A 20,064-nucleotide genomic window follows, 5' to 3' on the forward strand; every position below is an offset into this window, starting at 1 on the left:
ATTGTAAATAGTGCTGCAATGAATATAGGGGTGAGGAAGGCATCTTTGTATTGCGTTTTTGTGTTCCTAGGGTATATTCTAGGAGTGGATAATATGGGAGGTTAATTTCCAGTTTTTGAGGAATCTCCATATTTTTTTCCATAAAGACTGAAGTAGATAGCATTCTTACCAGCAGTGAATAAAAGCTCCTTTCTCTCCACTTTCATTCTTTCCCTTGATGTTAACAATAACTGGGACTGTGCATATATGTGTGCACACACACACTGTTGTATGTCAGCACACACTGTTGTGCTGACACTTAGCTCTAGAACTTGCTGAAAATGTGTCAGTTACTGCACAATTATCTGTAGTACACTTTGAAAAACTTCAATTGTTTACTTACGGGACTGTACCTGTGCTCACCAGGAGTCATGCTCTTTTCATTAAGGTGTCTGTGTACAGAGAACTATTTCACTGCTCACATGTTTTAATTTCAGTGCTGACCAACAGCTGTACACTGTACTTGCTTTGATAACACATGTCTGGCTGTAATCTGGAAGGAAATCACTTGTAGCTCCAGGAAATAGGCAGGAAAAAACTGGTAGAACTAAGAGCAGAGCTTCAAGAACAAGCTTGGCTCACAAAGTAGCACTGGGAATCAAACTCCTCACCTCATACTCAAAACTCAGGAACTTTTGTCTCAGATTCATCCCTCAGTATAACCTAAGGCTTATTCTTGAGCACACAGAACTTGAGTAGGGAGCAGAGGTAGTGATTTATATTCTCCCTCTCTTATTCTTTACTCTAAACTGGAGTTATTGCCTACCATTTAATTATTCCATATAAACTCTAATCCAATACAAATAATTTCCTTTATGAAAACTTCTCTTAAGGAATTTATTTCCAAATACACATTCCTGTACACACTTGTACAAAATACACATAAATAATAAGAATATATGACTTCGTTTCTTAGGACAAAGGTGAGCTTATTTCAATCTATAAAACTCAATGTGATAAAAATCTAAAATGATTTTACCCTCAATTACAAATAAATTTTAATGTACAAAAATACATATATCATACACGTTCCTGTACAGAATTAAGTTTAGAATTATTACACATTCATTGTTTTTCTAATTTCAATAAATAACACTCACATTTATCTAGTATCACAATTTTTTTCAGAGGGAAAGGGACACACCTGGTGGTGCTTAGTCACTAGTTCTCTTTAGGGACCTCTTCTTGTGCTTGGGGTACTGATTTAATAGAGGAGTCTGCATGCAAGGTAAGTGTCTGTCTTAACTCCTGTACCATCCATTCCTCTATCATTGCCAAAATAACTAATCTTGGTGACAAACTAATATAGCCACATGCAACTGTTTCCTTTATGTTACTCACAGGATTGGGATTTTAGTAATCATTTAGAAAGGAAAAAGTTCCATTTCTTTACTATATATCACAATTGTCCTCTCAGGAGAGAGTATGTGACCTTCCAAAATTCTCAGATATATCTCAATGACTTAGAAAGCTCCACATGATCTGTCTATCTCTCTTTTGGGATTTTCTTATGATATGCTTTTCTTTATCTCTGGTACTTTCGTAGTAAAGTTGAGGTCACTTTTCTGTATTATTTCAAGAACATGCTGATTTCTTCCCTCATATTTAGCACTGGTGGATTTCTAGTTTTTCCTTTATAAGTCTCCTCAACAAGGCTTGCTGCCCAATAACTAAAATGCTCTTGCTAAGAGTTTTCAGAACACCTTATCTATTACTATTCTATAGCCTTTTTTAGTTACAATTTTACGTTTTAGCAATTATTATGTAACAACTACTATGCTTTTATTGTTCTTTTTTAAGTTATGATTTCTCTAAAAGAAAAAACTGTGGTTCTTTTATTTTAAAGTAATATCTTTATTTAAGGACCACGATTACAAACATGTTCTTAGTTGGGCTTCAGTCATAAAAAGAACACCCCTCTTAGGATAAGGAATGCTTAGTACTGAACAGGGAATAAATGAACACCAATTAGAAGACTGAATTAATGGATATTAGTTGTCATAATTAAATGCTGTAAATGTTCATGCATTTAAGAACAATGCATAAAAGTAGCAATAAAATTATATAACAGGCTTTGATCTCCATAGTTTTCAGTATTAAGTTGGACTTTTGTCTTAGATACAATTGAATATTTAGAAATCAATTCTCTTAAAATTGATAAAGAAGCCAGTAAACAGTAGGAAGAGAGGTGAAAAATTTGGGATCTTTATATTTGTTCAACTGGTTATATACCCATTTAGTATGAATTATAATTTGGACATCAATTATGCTATGTGGACTCAAGCTAAACATTATAGCTAATAAGGTGAGGCTTGACTAATGAGGCATGTGAAGAGCTCTCACAATGGAGAGAAGATAACTTCTTTCAGTTCTGAATCAAAATAATTTTGGAAATCATATAACAAAAGCAGGAAAGGTACAACTAAACCACGCTGAGATTGTTCTATGGCACTGGTAGAACTTGTTAACTAAATGATTAAGTATTATTTGAAGAAAACACTTTCATTAGAAATAAGAAAACAACCTACCATATGTGTTAATTGTCACTTTGAAGACTAATAATAACATGCCAGTAGATAACAGATGAATCAAAATTAAAATGGATTAGAGGAAAACCTCAGAGTTAGCGCACACTCAGTTCCAAATACAGCAAAGCATGTAGGACAGTAAAGTATAGTATATTCATTTATTTTGGTTTCATGGTGCATATAGAAAGTACCTTTACACTGAACCTTTATATATGTATCTTTACATATGTGCAACATTCTTATATCTAAAAATTGCTTTTGACTAGATTTCAAGATTCTTTATTGCAAAAAATAGTAAGCATCTATGCCAATAGTAAACCCTAATTTCTTTTTAATGGAAGAGAATTTTTTTTTCTGAGTGTTGAGAAGCTGCTAACTAAACAGGACATGCTTAGATCTTGTTGTTGTGCCTATTCTCATTCCTCAAAATAAAACCATGGAGGTCACATGCATTGATTTATTTTCTTATACAAGTCTTCTCATAGTAAGTATTGCTTTTTAAAAAAATTTTAATCATGAAAGATTTTAAAGTTCAAAGAGGGTCTCTCAAGCCCTTCCCTGGTTTGTCAACTAACTTTATATAACATTAAAAATCCTTTCTTGTAACTTCAACAGAGTTCAATGCTTTGGTTATTTATATCATCAGAAGGAAATTCCATCTCAGGAAAAAATATTTGAATTATTTATCCATAATATGCAACTTCTCATCTACTAAATCATATAAGATTGCAATAACTCAGTGACCTCTTCAGCCATTATTCTAATTCTAATTCTCTTATACATCCACCTCTTCTGTTGTTAATCGCTCCACTACAACCTGGAGACCCTCAAAATCATCCATGAAGGTTAGAATGTTCTTTCTCCTTTTTAGACAATTTATATAACCCTGTTCCTACAATCTTGATGTGGACATTCTTCCATAAATTATACTTTTTATGGCATCCACAGTTAAAAATCTGAAAAAAAGTTTCAGAATATTTTTAGTTCACTTGCTCAAGTGAACCTAGCAGAGGAACCTCTATCTCTGTCAGGAGCAGCCTTACAAAATATATTTCTGTCTGTGTGTGTGTGTGTGTGTGTGTGTGTGCGTGTGTGTGTGTTGTGTGTTGTCAGCCATGCCAGTGGTGCTCAAGGGTTACTCCTGGCTCTGCACTCAGAAATCATTCCTGGAGTACTCAGGAAACCATATAGGATGCCTGGGATCTAAAAGGTCAGCTGCAATGGGCAAGGAACAGGCCCCAACCCAGTGTTATACAAAATACATTTCCTAAATTAGATTTAAAAGTCAAAATTACTATGTGATTGTCTACAAAATGGATATTGTAACAAAAGTCAGGAAAACATTATTGTTTCTGAAGGGATTTAATGCATATCACTCTCCACTTCTTGTCCAACTAACTTCATTTCCAACTTACATTGCCATAATGTTCCTTTCTCTGTCCTATCTGCACTCTCTCACTCCCTTTGTGACAATCTTTTATTATGAACCAGTCCTACTTACCCTCATTTCTATTGTCTTTGAGTATTATTCTTATATTATGCTTTTTAATATCCCACAAATGAGTGTAATCATTCCATAACTATCCCTCTCCTTTGATGTGTATCACTATGAATGATACTCTCCATGTTTATCCATGTATAATCAAATTTCATTACTTTAGTTTTCCTATGCAAGTATAGCATAATTTCTTTATCCAATCATCTACTCAAATTGTTTCCAGATTCTGACTATTGTGAATAGTACTACAATGAATATTGGGTGCAGATGCCTTTTATGCATTGTGTTTTTGGGCTCTAAAAGTATATTCCCAAAACCAGTATTGTTGCTTCAGATGGAAACTCAATTTCTAGGGTTTTTATAAAGGAATATCCATATTGTTTTCCATAAATGCTGGACCAGTTGACATTCCCACCAGAAGTGAACGAGAGTACCTTTCTCCCCACATCTGTGCCTGCACTGGTTGTTCTTATTCTTTTTGATGTGTGTCAGTCTCTGGTGTTGATTTGTTTTGCTTCTCTAAGATATTAGTGATGTAAAACAATTTTTCATGTAGCTTTTAGTCATTTGTACTTCTACTTTGAAGACATTTCTTTTTATCTCTTTTCCTCATTTCTTGATGGAGCTTGAATGTTTTATTCTTGTTAAGCCCTAAAAGTGCCTTATACACTTTGGTCTTATATATCCCTTACCAGATATTTCGTAAATAATGTTTCTCATTCACAGACAGACTTTGTATCCTGGTCATTATGTCCTTTGAGGTATGAAGCTTCTTAATTTAAAGTAGTCCCAGTTGTTTATATTTGTTTATATTCTACTTATTTTGTGGTGTATAATTCTTCCTTTTTTTTTTTTTTTTTTGGCCAGACCCAGGGACTCTCAAGGGTTACTTCTGGCTACGTGCTCAGAAGTTGCTCCTGGCTTGGGGGCCTATATGGAATGCTGGGGGATCGAAATACTGTTCATCCTATGTTATTTGTAAATGCCCTACCGCTTGCACCACCACTCCGGCCCCATGGTGTATCATTCTTGAAGATGCTTTAGCTTCAAAGTTATATCCCTTCCTAAGTTTAATAAATTCCCAGTGTTAGATTTTAAGTGAGATATGTGTGAATCTTCCTTCTATTTAAGCATTTACTGTTAGATTATAATGGCCTATTTTATATCAGGGTAGGGAAGTTTAAGGAAACAAGATGAGGGAAGGGCTCATTATTAAAGTAGTTAAATACCTTATGACACTTATGAAGTTGTCCACCTTACATAGACAAATTTGTGGAGCCTTTAAAACAGCCATATTAGAACCAGCACTGATTACAAATGACCATAACATACAAAACAATAGAATTTATACTTACAGAATTACCAAAATGTGATATAGAGAAATAAAATGAGTCCATGCAGTTAGCAAAATAGTGACACCAGATTTACTAGATGTGAAATGATCACAAATCTATAATTTATAAAATTTACAAAGTTTGTAAATTTCAATCAAGTGAATTACAATAACCAAGACAAGCCAAAATATTGATGATTATATTAATTATTGCAGACCATATGATGATGCTAATCAAGAAACCAAATAGATAGCTATTATAATGATTGTTATTCTATATTCAAAAGGAGGAGAAGCAGAGAGTTGTTATAAAATGCAGCTCCCAACTTTTACTTGACATAGTGGAATACTACTCAACTATGCAAAAAAGATGAAACCATAGAGTGTTGCCACAACTCAGATGGCATTAGAGGGAGTTAGACTAGTTTTATTGAATTCAAAATAAAACAATAAATGAAACAGGATCTTACTTATTTGAAGAGTTAAGGAAATGAAGCAAGTTACTAAATCCCTCTCCATGTCATAAACTCTGAGATACAATCCACAAAACTGTGACCTAAGTATGATATGGTAGAGATGAGATCTTTAGAAAATGGGTGAAGGATCCTCTGGTGGTGAGTAGAGTATAGTACCACATGCATAAAGTAACAGTAATGTTTCTATCATGAAAATAATTTTCAAATTTAAAAAGTATATTTTAGTCATAAAGATAGCTCAAAGCCAGAGGAGTAGTAAAGCATAAGCCTGACATAGGTTTGATCACTGTTATCCCTCAGTGCTTAGGTAATCCCTTGAGCACTGCCAAGCATAATTCCTGAGTGTAGAGCTAGGAATAACCACTGAACATCACTGTATATAACCCCAAAACAAAAAACTAAATTTTTTTTAAAAAAAGCTCAATTAGTAAAGGCAAAAAGATCTTTATTTCTAAAATTAAATAAGAAATGTTAACAAAAAAGATGAACTAGAAACATCAAACAGGACCCATGCTTTAGGAGGAGGAGATCAAAGCCTTTGGGCCTGTTCAAAAGAGAAGAAGAAACAGTTTGGTTTCAGAGTTATCTGTTGAGCTTTCTTCAGTTTTATATTATGGAGACAGGTCCTGTTCAAATATAACCAATATTTAAACAAACACCAGTCAATGCATATACTGGCCAATGTCAACTACAATTCTTCACTGGGAAGAAACAAATTAGAAATATTCCTTGTGCCTAGAAATTATAAAACCTCCTCATTCTAGTTAAATAAATGAATATAATTTTTTTATTTTGGCTTTTGGGCCACACATGGCTGTGCTCAGGGGTTACTCATGGCTCTCTGCTCAGAAATCACTCCTGGCAGGCACAGGGGACCATATGGAATGCCAGGATTCGAACCACCTTTGGTCCTGGGTCGGCAAAATGCCCTACCACTGTGCTATCTCTCTGGTCCCAATCAATAAAATCTTTAACAAAATTTTGGAGATGATGCAGATAAGATACTAATGATAAGGAAATTAAAGTGGGGTTTCCCAATTTTCTAGAAATTCTGTCATTTTAGAGAACAATGGAATATATATGTAAATAAATATAGGTAATAAATTATTAAAATATGTCATATATGTAAATATATAACTTCCAAATCTAAAAATGTCTTCTTTTCACCATACATAAAGGTAAAAAGAAAGCAAGAAAATACTATAGTGGAGTTTAAAATTTTCTTTCTCTAATAGCTCCAATATTTTCAATATTTAGGCAAGAGATACAATTGAACTATTTCATATCCACCTCCTGGATAGTAGTTGAGAAATCCCAGATACTGCAAATTCTATAAAATAGCTAGACAGAAGTCTTTCTTACCCCTATACTTAAACAACAATTAAAATGACTCAATCCTAGGTGGCTCTGCTACGCAATGGACAGTGCATTGGACTTCTAAAATGACTCAATTCTCTTAATGTAAAAGACAGAAAATTGGATCTATGTTTTGCATAAGCAGTCACCTTGAACATTTAGCTTCTGAGAAGGCCTAAGAACTTCCAGTTTTGAGGGTCTTTTTCTAGTTGTTAGGACATAGACAACCTCCCATTTTTATTTTATGTGACAAAATAAAAAGTAGCTTCATGACAGTAATAACTGGGAAACAGACAGCATATTTGACCTAACTGCACATGGCATTTTATATTTGGGTTTGAATAGCTTGTCTTCTGAGACTTCCTTTAGTATATAAAAAAAGAATTTCATACTTCATGTTCTAATAAGTATGCAACTTGTGAATGGAAGACTGCCATAAATCTCTAAGAAGCACCACTTACACTTCATTGCTTTGCTTGGAAAAACTCAGTACTGTGGTCTTCAATAGGCAAGTGTTGGTTCAGAGAATATACATAAATTCTATTTATATTTATATATTAATATATGCCTACACATTTATATATATACAATTGAATTGATTTTCTAAATTCTACATGGATTCATGATATCACCAAGCTATAAAATCAATTTCTTAAGTAAATGAGTTTATTTTTGTTTATGCAGTATCACAAAAACATAAAAACAGGATACATATGTTTGCTTGACCAATTTCTTGTTCCAAGAGCACAGACATATGCTTTTTTTAATCATAAAATGAGAATCAATTCACAATCCTGGAATAATTGGCTTATTTTATGAAGTGATGTACCAAACCACCTCACCCCCAAATCTACCATAAGAAAGTCACCATAAATGTCAAGTCCATTTGTAAAAACACTACCCCATAAATAGACCCTCTAATAAATCAAAACATGAAATTTATTCTTTGAAACATTCACCAAAGAATATATGACTTACTATTATGAAAGTGCCCAAACTGAAGCTTTTCATGAGCTGTTATGAAGTCTTAATCATCTTTGTATTAACAAGATAAAGCACAATGCCCAGCATAGATGACAAAAAGTCAATATTTATTGATAAAGTGAAATGAAATGACAGAAGAATCAATGTGTTTCTGCAGTGTGAAGATGGGGTCCAGGACAAGGCTTTCTACTAATAGGACTCTCTTATTCCTCTGCCAGGACCCCCCAGTCTGGTTTCTATCTATATCAAGTGGGCAGAACTGGGCCAAAGCAATAACACAGTTAGTACAGTTTGCCTTGCAAGTGGCTGACCCAGGTTCAGTGTCTGGCATCCCATATGGTCCCTTGAGCATTGCCATGAGTCTTTTCTGAGCACAGAGCCAGGATAACCCCTGAGTGCCTTATGTGCCCCCCCCAAAAAAAAAATCCAAAAAGACAGGCAGAACTATCTATGCCCAAGTGTTCTAATTTTACTTCCAAGTAATTCCACTAAGAACAAATCACCACATGAGTGGGTGACACAGGAACAAGTCACACTCTTCTACTAGTAAAACTTTTCTCCAAGATTTCTTTGTCCACAGCACTTTAAACATCAGATATACTGTGTCTTTGTTTAGAATTTGCCGGCCATCCATGAGAATCTAAACTGATCAAGGATAGTCATTTTTATCTATTTTGTTATTGCTAGAACTTCAGCACTTGTAATTTGATTAGGCCTCAGACCACCCCCCCCAAAAAAAAACGCACCTATTTGTTGAATGTTTGCACTTCTCTACCTGTTCATTCTAAATATAAATGACTGCTACCAAAAAGTTTACAAAATAAAACAAATAAGCTGACTGGGCGCCTTGGATCTGCGCGTGCGGAAGGGGCGTTACACACCTGGTGGAGGCGGGCTGGAGCAGCTCATTCCTCGCGTCCCAGCCCAGGTTCCTACATGACTGAGCCTGTGACAGGAGGCTGAGGCTTAGAATTCACTCCCAGTGGCCTAGGGAAAAAAAAATCCTGTCTCTGTACACATCTCTTGAAGACTTGAAGGTAGACAAAGTAATTCAGGCTCATACTGCTTTTTCTGCAAACCCTGCCAACCCAGCTATTTTGTCTGAAGTTTCTGCTTCCATCTCTCAAGATGCAACCTTTATCCTAAATTGTATCCGGAACTCTCAGTACATGGGCCTTTGTTTAAATGAAGAAATACGTGCAAATATGCCATAGTCCCTGGGGCACCAATGCAGGTATATGGTGAATACCGTAACTGGTAATGATATGGGAATTCATAGAGTAGAAATTAAGCAAGGAATTCATGAAGTCATTTCGTCTAAGGACCAAGATGGGAAAATTGGATTCAGGCTTTAGTCAATAGATAAAGGTTCAACTAGTCCAAGCAAATTCTCCAGCCTCATTGATTGGTCTGAGATTTGGTGACCAAATACTTCAGATCAGTGGGAGAAAACTGAGGGCTGGAATTCTGGTAAAGCACACAAGGTGTTCAAGCAGGCTCTTGGAGAGAAGATACTCATGATATGATTATTCATAATAGGCCCTTTGAACATACAATTAGCATGCATAAGGGCAAAACTGGAAATGTTGGCTTTATCTTTAAAAATGGGAAAGTAACATCCAGAGTACTTTAAGACAGGTTCTACAGCCAGAAATGATCTTCTTACAGAACATAATATAAATCAATGGACAGAATGTCATTGTCTGTCAATGGACAGAATGTAGGACTCTCAAATTGCTGACATACTGTCAACATCTTATTATCACAATCATGTTATTATCACAATCATGCCTGCTTTTATCTTTGGACATATTATTAAATGGTTAGCCCCAAGCAGTATGAAAAGTCTGATGGATCATGCTATTCCTGATGTTTAAGTCATGGCACCATGAACATTTGCTGAACTATTCCAGTGTTCTGCAACTTCTTAATTATGCACAAGAAGCTTTCTAGGAGCCAGAGAGCAGCTTTGATCTCATATCTTGTTCAGAACTCAAGATAGTTGTAGCCTTACCCTGGTTTTACAGATGTGAAACTTTTCAGAAGATTTACTAACTTCCATAGAATAGTTTCTGTACTAGAAACCTAATGTTCTACAAGCTATTAGAATTAGGATGACTGATACATGCTTTGCGGTGTCTTTGAGCCAGTCGCCTTTATTCTAGATAACAAGTAGTGCCGTTCTTAACTTTAATTCAATGACATAGCTGCATTTTAAGTGTGTTACTATAGTACATTTAGAATGACTTTTTGATAAGATTTTTTATTTCCATGTGTATGCATAAAATTAAGTAGCACTGATTTCATTCCATGTAAACATTAAGCATTTTCTGTAGGTTGCAAGAGATTGTTATTACGTCTTAATTACCTTCATTTAATATGATTAAACTGTCACCTTAAGTATGTTAATAAGAGCCAAAATATAATTAATGCCGCAAAAAGCATTAAAAAAGCATTTGCAAAAAGCTCCAAAAAATGCAAAAAGCAGTTCTATATTAAACTGAAATGCAATTTAGCACACAACAATGTAGTACCAAGTTAATATAGCATAACTGCTTTGTTGCATTTGAGATTTTCTAGTTATTGTGTAGTGGGCACTTCTTTTTTCTGATTAAATAAATTACTATATATTTAACATAAAAATTTTTTATACTATGTAGGGTAAATTTTTGGTTGCCCCCCTTTTTTTCCCAGTTGTGAAGTAAGTGGACTAATACCAGTCCTGGCATCTTCCTCTCAATGTTATGTAACTTAGCTCTTTGAGTCTAAAAACTTTTCCTGGTAATGGTTTCCAATTTCTGACTCCTCCCTCTAAACAAACCAGCAGTGACACTTTAATAAGATCTTCCCTTTCTTTTTGATTTATGCCTATCCTATATTCATTAAATCTGTAAAAATAAAAAAATAAAATTAAATAAATAAAAAATACATAAGTTCTAAGAATAAAATAAATTTTTGAATTTATTGATTCATTTTATTTGTTTAATTACATTTGTTTATTTAATGTCTTTATTCACTTGTTTGAGTAAGATAAATCCAGGCTTGCTTTCTTCAGATGCCATGAAGTACATGGTAAGTACCTTTTTTTTTTTTTTTTTTTTTTGGTTTTAGTGTCTCACCTGGCAGGACAGGGCTCAGGGGTTACTCCTGGCTCTGCGCTCAGAAATCACTCTGGCAGGCACGGGGGACCATATGGGATGCTGGGATTTGAACCACCATCCTTCTGCATGCAAGGCAAATGCCTCAGCTCCATGTTATCTCTCTGGCCCCAGGGTAAGTACTGTTAAATGACACTTTTGTTCTGTTTCGTGGGACACTCAGATCTTTTTTCCCAATGGTGTTTGAAAGACTACATGTAGGCATATCTTGATCTCCACATACAGGACATCTGTTCAACACTCTGAATTGTTATCTTGTCCCAAAAACAAATATATTTATCATACCTTAGAGAAGGTAAGATTAATTGTCCTCCTTTCTAAATGTTTCAAAAAAACACATAAATATTTAGACTTACTTGCTTTTAAAAATTGGAGCAATGATGCTATTTCCTCAAAATACTTAAGACTACCTATAACATTTGTGAAGTCTCCTTAAAGCTACTTAGTTAAGTTGGGCACTCAATAAGTTATAGAGCTCAGCTCTTAAATACAGAGCCATTGATTATATGTCTTTCTTCTTAGAGTAGAAATAGCTGGAGATCTTTAAGTCCAATTCTTTATTCTGCATCCCTTAAACCAGCTGATGGTTCTGACTAATTGATTATGGAATCAGAAATGAAAAATGTTATCAAATTTTTTTGATTTGTTTTTGAGTCACGCTTGGCTGTGCTTATGAATTATTCTTTGCTCTGTCCTCAGAAATTACTCCTGGCAGGCTCTAAGGCCCATACGAGATGCCAGGAATCAAACCTGAGTTGACCACATGCAAGGCAAATGGCCTGCCTGCTGTGCTATCCCTTGGATCCAGAAATGTTATTAATTTCATAAAAGCCATGATGATTAAACTTACATTTCCTTTGAAAATAAGTCAGACAATGTGAGAAAACAAATGGGAGTATATCCAAATAGAATAAAAAAAAAAAAAGCTACAGAAAAAGCTCATCAAAAGAAGGACTTTTCATATATTTAGTCCCTAAACTTTGTTTGATAATATATTGATATAAACAAGTATCATAATCTAAGAGTAAAGCTCATACTCTTCTCATTAGTAAGGGTATATAGTTTCTTAAATAATCCATTTTAATTTTAACATTTACCATTTTTCTTGAGACTCAATTGTTAAAGAATTATATTATTTTAAGGTGTACAACAAATGATTTACTATAAATATATTTAATATATGAATATAAATAAAATATAAATATATAAAAATATATATAAAACTTTACTAATCAAAGTCATCACATTGTAGTCTCCTAGAAAATAAGTTCCTCATGTTGAATCTTAAAAAATATTGGATATAGAAGACATAGTAGAAGTTACCAAAATTAGGGGCACCTGATGGGAAAATATGGGTAAAAGTTGTGGGGGTACAGCAATAACAGGAAGGAGAAGAAAGTTTTCCAAGAGATGCAGCAAAAGGCTACATCAATACATTCCTGCTGTAGCTCACATAACCACAGCCCTCAAGTCTGTTTCCCTGCTTTCTACCTTATCTGACTTACTGGACACATTCTGTACCAAATGCCCCCCACCCTTGTTCTGCTTAGTTTAAGGGGCTTTCTTTAATCTAAGTAATGTTTAATGTAAGAATGAACTCATTCCCTGCTCGGTCTGCTATGTATAGCCTTATTCTCTCTGACTAGTATAAAAGAAGCTTGCTTTCCAATAAAGATTGTCAGTTGCATGATAGACAACTGTTCGTGTCCTTCTTTCCAATAGTTACTTTCAGGTATCTGGAGGCAGTTCCCAACGGTGTTCAATTTAAAGATAAAAACCTTCCAATTATAAGATAAATATGCTCTAGAGATATACAGCATTCTGGTTATATATCACTGAAATACAGAATTTTGGATTTTAAAGTATATTTTCAGCCTATTTGTTTTCTGGCACAGATAATTAATTTAATCATTTTCTTACATGGAATGCAGTTTATTAAAATTTTTATTTGGGAAATTTTTTATTTCAATCTTTTCTTAATACTGGTTATAGAAGTCAATAATGACTCCATCTACTCTTCAAAACCTTATATCTAAATATTCCCTGTGTATCTTTTTAACTTTATTCTATCAACTGGGATTCCTCATTTTTTGCTTTTGAGCAAAACAACAAATATCAACTACTTTAAGTTGACATTTTAGCCATTTCTTCAGTATCTACCCTCCTCATTACACTTGAGAAATTTGAATTTATGTTTTAAAGCATAATTTACATAGACCTAGACACATTTTGTGAACTCAATTGTTTGATTTTGAAGAGCCATTTCACTTCAGGAAACATTAATTACACCCACAGAAATCCCTATCCTTAATTCTGCTCTTTATTTTTAAGATATTTCTTCATAGTTAAGTATCTATCTATTCCAACACAATTGCAACTCAGGTTTAGTTTTATTAATTAAACAATCTGAAAAACACAAAGTGCAACTTAGTCTAATAGGAATATTAACCTACTTTTGATTTCACTCAGATGTTGCCAGATAATATTCTGAAAGCAAGCTTATATAAACAATACAAAGCAGCTACATATAAGCAGTTTCTTACAAACTTCAAATTCTTACAAATTTCAAAAGGAATATTTTGAAGCACATATGATGGGTCTTTTTGTAGACTCATCATTAATAATTTACATATTACTTGTTTTATGTTCATTTTAATTTTAATTATATTAACTTTCAGAGAAATTTTGTATAAGGCCTGATCTGGTGAATGAATTTCCAGAATCCATATTAGAAACTTTATGATTCATATGAACAAGATGTCTACATTCATATTAAGAAGATATTCAAGATACTTAATACTAACATTTTTAAATTCTCAAAAACTAGCAGACCTTGAATAATTAAATTAAATTAAAGCAAAAACAAAGTTGACATAGCGCATTATTAAAGGCAACATACAATTTTTGTCTTCACTATATCTCAAAATGTTTATAGAATTAGTTTCAAAATGAGAATTGGGTAGTTTGCTTGTTTATTATAGTATGTAAACATTGATCATCTTCCTATATTTTGGATAATATATACCATTTTAGTAGCATTCAATATTTAGATTTAGATTTGTTTTACCATATAGCCAATGTATTTGGAACAGTTACGTATTAAATACTAAACAATGAAACTCATATTTTTATAACATTAATTTAAAAGTCCTTAAAATGAGCTTAAACATTGCATTAGCTTTCTATTTTATCAAATATGCAAATTAGTACATAATTATTTGAAGGACTCAGTCATATACTGATAAATTTGAAATCATTTTTCTTTTTTTTTCTGGCTTTTAGGCTAAACCTGGAAGAGCTCAGGGCTTACTCCTAGCTCTGTACTCAGGAATCACTTCTAGTGGGCTTAGGGGATAATGAGAGGAGTCAAACCCAGGTCAGCTGAATGCAAGATAAGCACCCTACTCACTGTACTGTCACTCAGACCCCAAAATTTGAAATTTTTTCAATACTAATGCAAGTTTATTGAAGAAAGTATACCTTACTACATATTAATGTTTTAATTTTCTTTGTACATGATAATGTATTATAAAATACATTTATAAATGTTTTTAAACTTGAATTTTAGTTCCTATGCATTTTGATATGTTTATGCTATTTGGTTATTTAATTGCTTTTTTCATTAATTATGTAATATATGATTCCATTATTAGACAGATCAATATTTTTTACACAACTAAGAACAAATTATGTACAATTACTTCCCTTTTCCAAGTAAATTATTTTATTTTTATATGTTTGGGAAATTAATATATTCATACACTAATTTGCATACTAGATATTTCTATGAATTAAAAACTGAAATAAGGGACTATAAAGTTTCCTAAAGTCATAAATATGCAAATATAATCTAAGTTATCAAAATATCCCCAATATTATTTTTACTCAGCAATCTAAAATTATATTTATATATTTATTAAATCATAAACAAAAATAGATAAATGTAAAAATAAATATTATTTCTACATATAACAATTATATATGTTACTTTAAAATATGTGATATTTTGAGTTTCTATTTTTGTCATGAAATAACAAAAACATCCACATTTATTGAAAAATAGAATTGGAAATTTAACTATATTATTTACAACATCGAATCATACTACTTATATACATAGTATAATAGATTATTAGTTCTCTAAAGTTAGAATTGATTTGTACATTTAAAATCAAATTCCAATTTCTTATATATATCCTGTCACTATTAGTTCCCAAAAAATATATTACAAGATTTTATTATTAGACCTGAATTTCAAGGGTTTTCTTGATGGCCAGTTCTGTAAATTATTTTAAGCAAACTGAATATTCTTCCACTACTCAAGTGGAGCATTTGATGTGATTCATATGATTCCATAGTTCTTTAGGGGGTTGAGGAACAATGTTTACATTTCTACATAACAAATTTGACCAGTCCCCAGATTCCTAAAAAATCTGATAATCACAATAAAAGCAATCTGTTCTAGGCATCTGGGAAAACCTATATATCAAATATCAATATATATGCAAATCAATTCAGGAGTGTCTTACAAAAGTATTTCATAACAGACTGTAGATTCTATGGCCACTGAAGCTAAAATATTACCTCCATGAGGGATAAAGATTGAGCAAAATCATTTCAGAACAGAGAAATCATCAACTATCAACTTCTAACTATTCCATATTAAAGATGCAAACATAAGTATAAATAAAAAAGAAATTTAAAAAATTATTTTGTTTTTTGAGCCACACCCGGTGATGCTCAGGGGTTACTCCTGGCTATGTACTCAGAAATTGCTCCTGGCTGGGGGGACCATATAGGACTCTGGGGGATCAAACCACGGTCCGCCCTAGGTCATCCATGTGCAAGACAAAAGCCCTATCGCTGTGCAACCACTCTGGCCCCAGAGAAAATCTATTTTTGATATAATTTTGTTAATGTGTATTTAAATGCTTAACAACCTAATGTCTGACAATTTTAGAAAAAATTTAGATTAAAATTGGTAATATAAACATTGATAGAATGGGTTAAATTCCATTGCTACAGCTTTCATAGGCTTGCTTTGTTTCAGTTTCTATGACCTATGCTAATTAATTTACTTCATGGCTTTAAAATCAATAATACAGTGGGAGAAAGTGGATTTTAAAAGCCTATAGACCTATGTAGAAGGTACAAAGATGGGCCTGAAAAACACAGAGTTTTGACCACTCTGGTATGTTGGTTCTGCTTCAAACTGAGTCCTTCACAATTCATAGAATAACTTATTAGCATTAGCCTAGAATCAATAGGCATGTTACATGCAAAGAACTTAGGTGTAGCATCAGGGCAATGAGAATGGTGAAAACATATAGCTGGGATATATTTAATAATAAGCAGAAAAGAGCATTTCTTCTACAAAGAGCTCTCTACTTGAAAGATCCTGGGTCAAGCATGTGTATTGAGACACTCAACAACCAGTTGATGCTTGAAAAGGAGAATTGGTTGGCTTGATGATCACCATTTCATCAACTACAGGAACAAATATTTGGACCTATTTTCATAACAGCAAATTATCTCTTCCAATTACCCTCAAATTTACACTTTTAATAGCTAGATTGTCCTTTCACACAAATAATAATGCCCTCCACTACGCAAATGAAAATAAAAACAGGAAAAATCTTCATTTTATTTATGCTGAGACAGAAATGTTAATTACAGAGGATACAGAGATATAAAAGAACTCCCTTATGTATCTCCATTCCCTTTTAAATGTCTCAGGGGGTTATATATAATGTTTGCTTGGCAAATACTCATGTCTGGATATAAAGAAAGGGGAAAACACTACACTAAAATAAACTTCTCAAATACTAAGCAACCAAGTCTAGTCTTAACTAATGAAGGAATAAACTCATATCTTTTTTAAAAAAATATTTTAAGAGATCTAGATTCCATGCAAAGTTTCTGCTTCTGGAAATTATATAATTTTATTGTTATTGTAAAATATTTTCAAGGTTTAATGACTAAAGTTAAAACACATTGTTAATTGTTTCTAGAGAAATAATGGGCTAGTAGCAAGTCAGACGGAAAAAGACCCACAAACACACATTCACATTTACAGATATTAGAAAATGTTTATTTGTTAGGGGAATAGAGTTAAATAAAATGCACTGGATATGAGTGAATTGAAATATACTGTAAAAAATAAACTAGAGGCCACAGTGATAGGACAGAAGGTAAGACACTTGTCTTGTATGTGGCTGGTATGGGTTTAATCCTAGGCACCAAATATAATCCCCTGAGCCCACCAAGAGTAACTTCTGAGTGTGTAGCCAGAAGTAAGCCCTAAGCATTACTGGCTATGGCCTAAAAGCAAACAACAACAAAAACAAAAAAATTAAATGCATTTGTATAATAAATGAAAAAATAGAAAGCTATTTTAATTATCTTCTAGTGTTCTGGCACACAGCATTAAATATAAATCATGAGCATTTTGACAGCATTGAATATTTCAATTAAAAAAGAATGTATTAGCAAGTAGGATCCAAATCTGTATTATTTTAAGGAGTATAAAACATTTTCACATAATTTTCCCATGATTCTAACTAATATATGATCATCTGTGTATAGTTTTTCAGTGGACTGAGAGTACCGTCCAACACTTTCCAAGTTTCTATGCAGAATTTCTTTGCTTTATATATAGCTGTCGTTTCTTTCCTTTTCCTTTTCAGATGTTCTAGTTCAATTTGCTTGTGTGGACCCAAGAGATAATTCAGCAGGTAGACACTTGCTTGGCAGGAGGCTGACCTAGATTTAAGACCCTACTGAACATATGGTCCCCGGAAGTCCTTCAGGAATGATTCCTGAGTACAGCACTAGAAGTAAGCTTTGAACACCACTGGGGTGGCCCCCAAACCAAACCAAATCAAAACAAGTAGTATCTTCTGTGGGCTTGTGGCATCTTTATATATATTAGTCTCTGATCAAATGAGTCTTCTTTGACTATTATCTAAGCTTGTAATTTCTCTCCTTAATCATTTCCCTACCATATCTTCTTTTCTTCTCATGCTAAAATACAGCTGATTTCACTATTTGCCCATTTATCCCTCAAACATTTATTGTTCTCTCTTGAATGTTAAGTTCTACTGGACCAGTATCTGGAAGAGCTAGTTTTACTAACCTCATCTAGTAATAAAAAGGTGAAGGCAAAGTACTTCAATTAATATCTGTTGAATGAAAAAATGAGTTTTAAAATAATTCAGTACTTTCCCATCAGACATTTATTTTATTAGAAATCTATCTAAATGTATCTATCTTTTCACCCACTGTCTCTCTTATCACCATCAATAACTCCATTAGCAACTTTGAATGATGGTTATTTAACTTTTTAGTCACATTTGCATTTGATCTCACTGTACAATAACAAGATAATGATATATTTAATTTAGATAAGGAGCTGTCTATTTATACAACTTTGCTAATTTCTGTTTCCCAAAGATAAAAATCCTGAGATCTAATTGAATTGTATAGCAAAACTAATTACCTTTTTCAAAAGGCCTTTATATTGGATGAATAAGGTTATACCTTATGGTAATCTAGCCATTCATTTATATTGGAGTTCATTAAAAAAGCATTGATAAAGAAGAAAATCATTTTGAAGAGTATTAGGGAGAAAGTTTTTATAGGTTTTATAAACTAAGTTCAGAAAAATCTAATTATTTTAAGTTTGCAGATTCTTAAATCATATTTTAAATATAAGAAAATTTAACCTGGAGAATGTAACATCATATTTTGAAATAATAACATTTCTTACTGAAGTTCGCAACTTTTCATCATTAGTTTAATCCTTCTAATTAACTTTTATTTTTCTTTTTTGGTTTTTGGGTCACACCCGGCAGCGTTCAGGGATTACTCCTGGCTCTCTTTACCTTGTCCTCTTTCTTTGCATCTTTGTTCTCATAATTAAAAATAAAAATTAAAAAAAAAAGAAATGGCTCCTGGCAGGCTCTGGGGACCATATGGGATGCCAGGATTCGAACCACAGTCCTTCTGCATACGAGGCAAATGCCCTACCTCCACACTACCCCTCTGGCCCTCTAACATTTTATGACTTAGTTTTTTCATATTTATTCACTTACGTTACTTATCATATTACAGATTTGACTTATGCCGGGCACTTTTGTAGCTCTGGGAATATGCTAAAGTAAAAAAGCAAAGTCCTACATTAAAATCACAAATGAGGAGACGATCCCACATGCCAGGATTCCTGCTCCTCTCCTACAGGTATGACTGGGAATCTGGGCAGACAGCTGGCCAATGGCCTCCTGAGCTGACCACTTAGTCCAGGAGACCAAGATCCCCCCCATGCCAAACTGGTCTTCAGGGCCAGGTCTGGCAACTGGGCTCTGGGGGGAGGGGGGAGGAGGGAAACTCCTTCCTTATTCATACTGGACCCCCTGCAGCAGTGTCTTTTCTTACTAATACTCATTTTCATAACTGCGTGGGACAAATATACTTTTTAAGCATTATCTAAAAATGTTCTTTATTCTAGACAGTTCCTAGGAAAGGAAACGGAATACCAAAGATTTGGATGATAACACTCAAATAGATCTTTAAAGTCAGACTTTATGGACGCAACTTTCCATACTGGCTCCAAGCCGGAATCACAAACAATTTACACACACATAGATAGATAGATAGATGATAGATAGATAGATAGATAGATAGATAGATAGAT

The 20,064-nt window shown here is 33.4% G+C and overlaps 1 protein-coding gene and 1 pseudogene across 3 annotated transcripts in view; one reads left to right on the forward strand and one right to left on the reverse strand.

The window, feature by feature from the left end:
• The window catches only part of LOC126022102 (syntenin-1-like), a 50,262-nt pseudogene extending 40,171 nt beyond the window's left edge, over positions 1 to 10,091 (forward strand).
• The window catches only part of SYT1 (synaptotagmin 1), a 594,801-nt gene that overhangs the window by 539,572 nt on the left and 35,165 nt on the right, over positions 1 to 20,064 (reverse strand). The gene's annotated exons all lie outside the window — the stretch shown is intronic.

The sequence above is a fragment of the Suncus etruscus genome, chromosome 11, assembly GCF_024139225.1.
Source record: "Suncus etruscus isolate mSunEtr1 chromosome 11, mSunEtr1.pri.cur, whole genome shotgun sequence".
NCBI lineage: Eukaryota > Metazoa > Chordata > Mammalia > Eulipotyphla > Soricidae > Suncus > Suncus etruscus.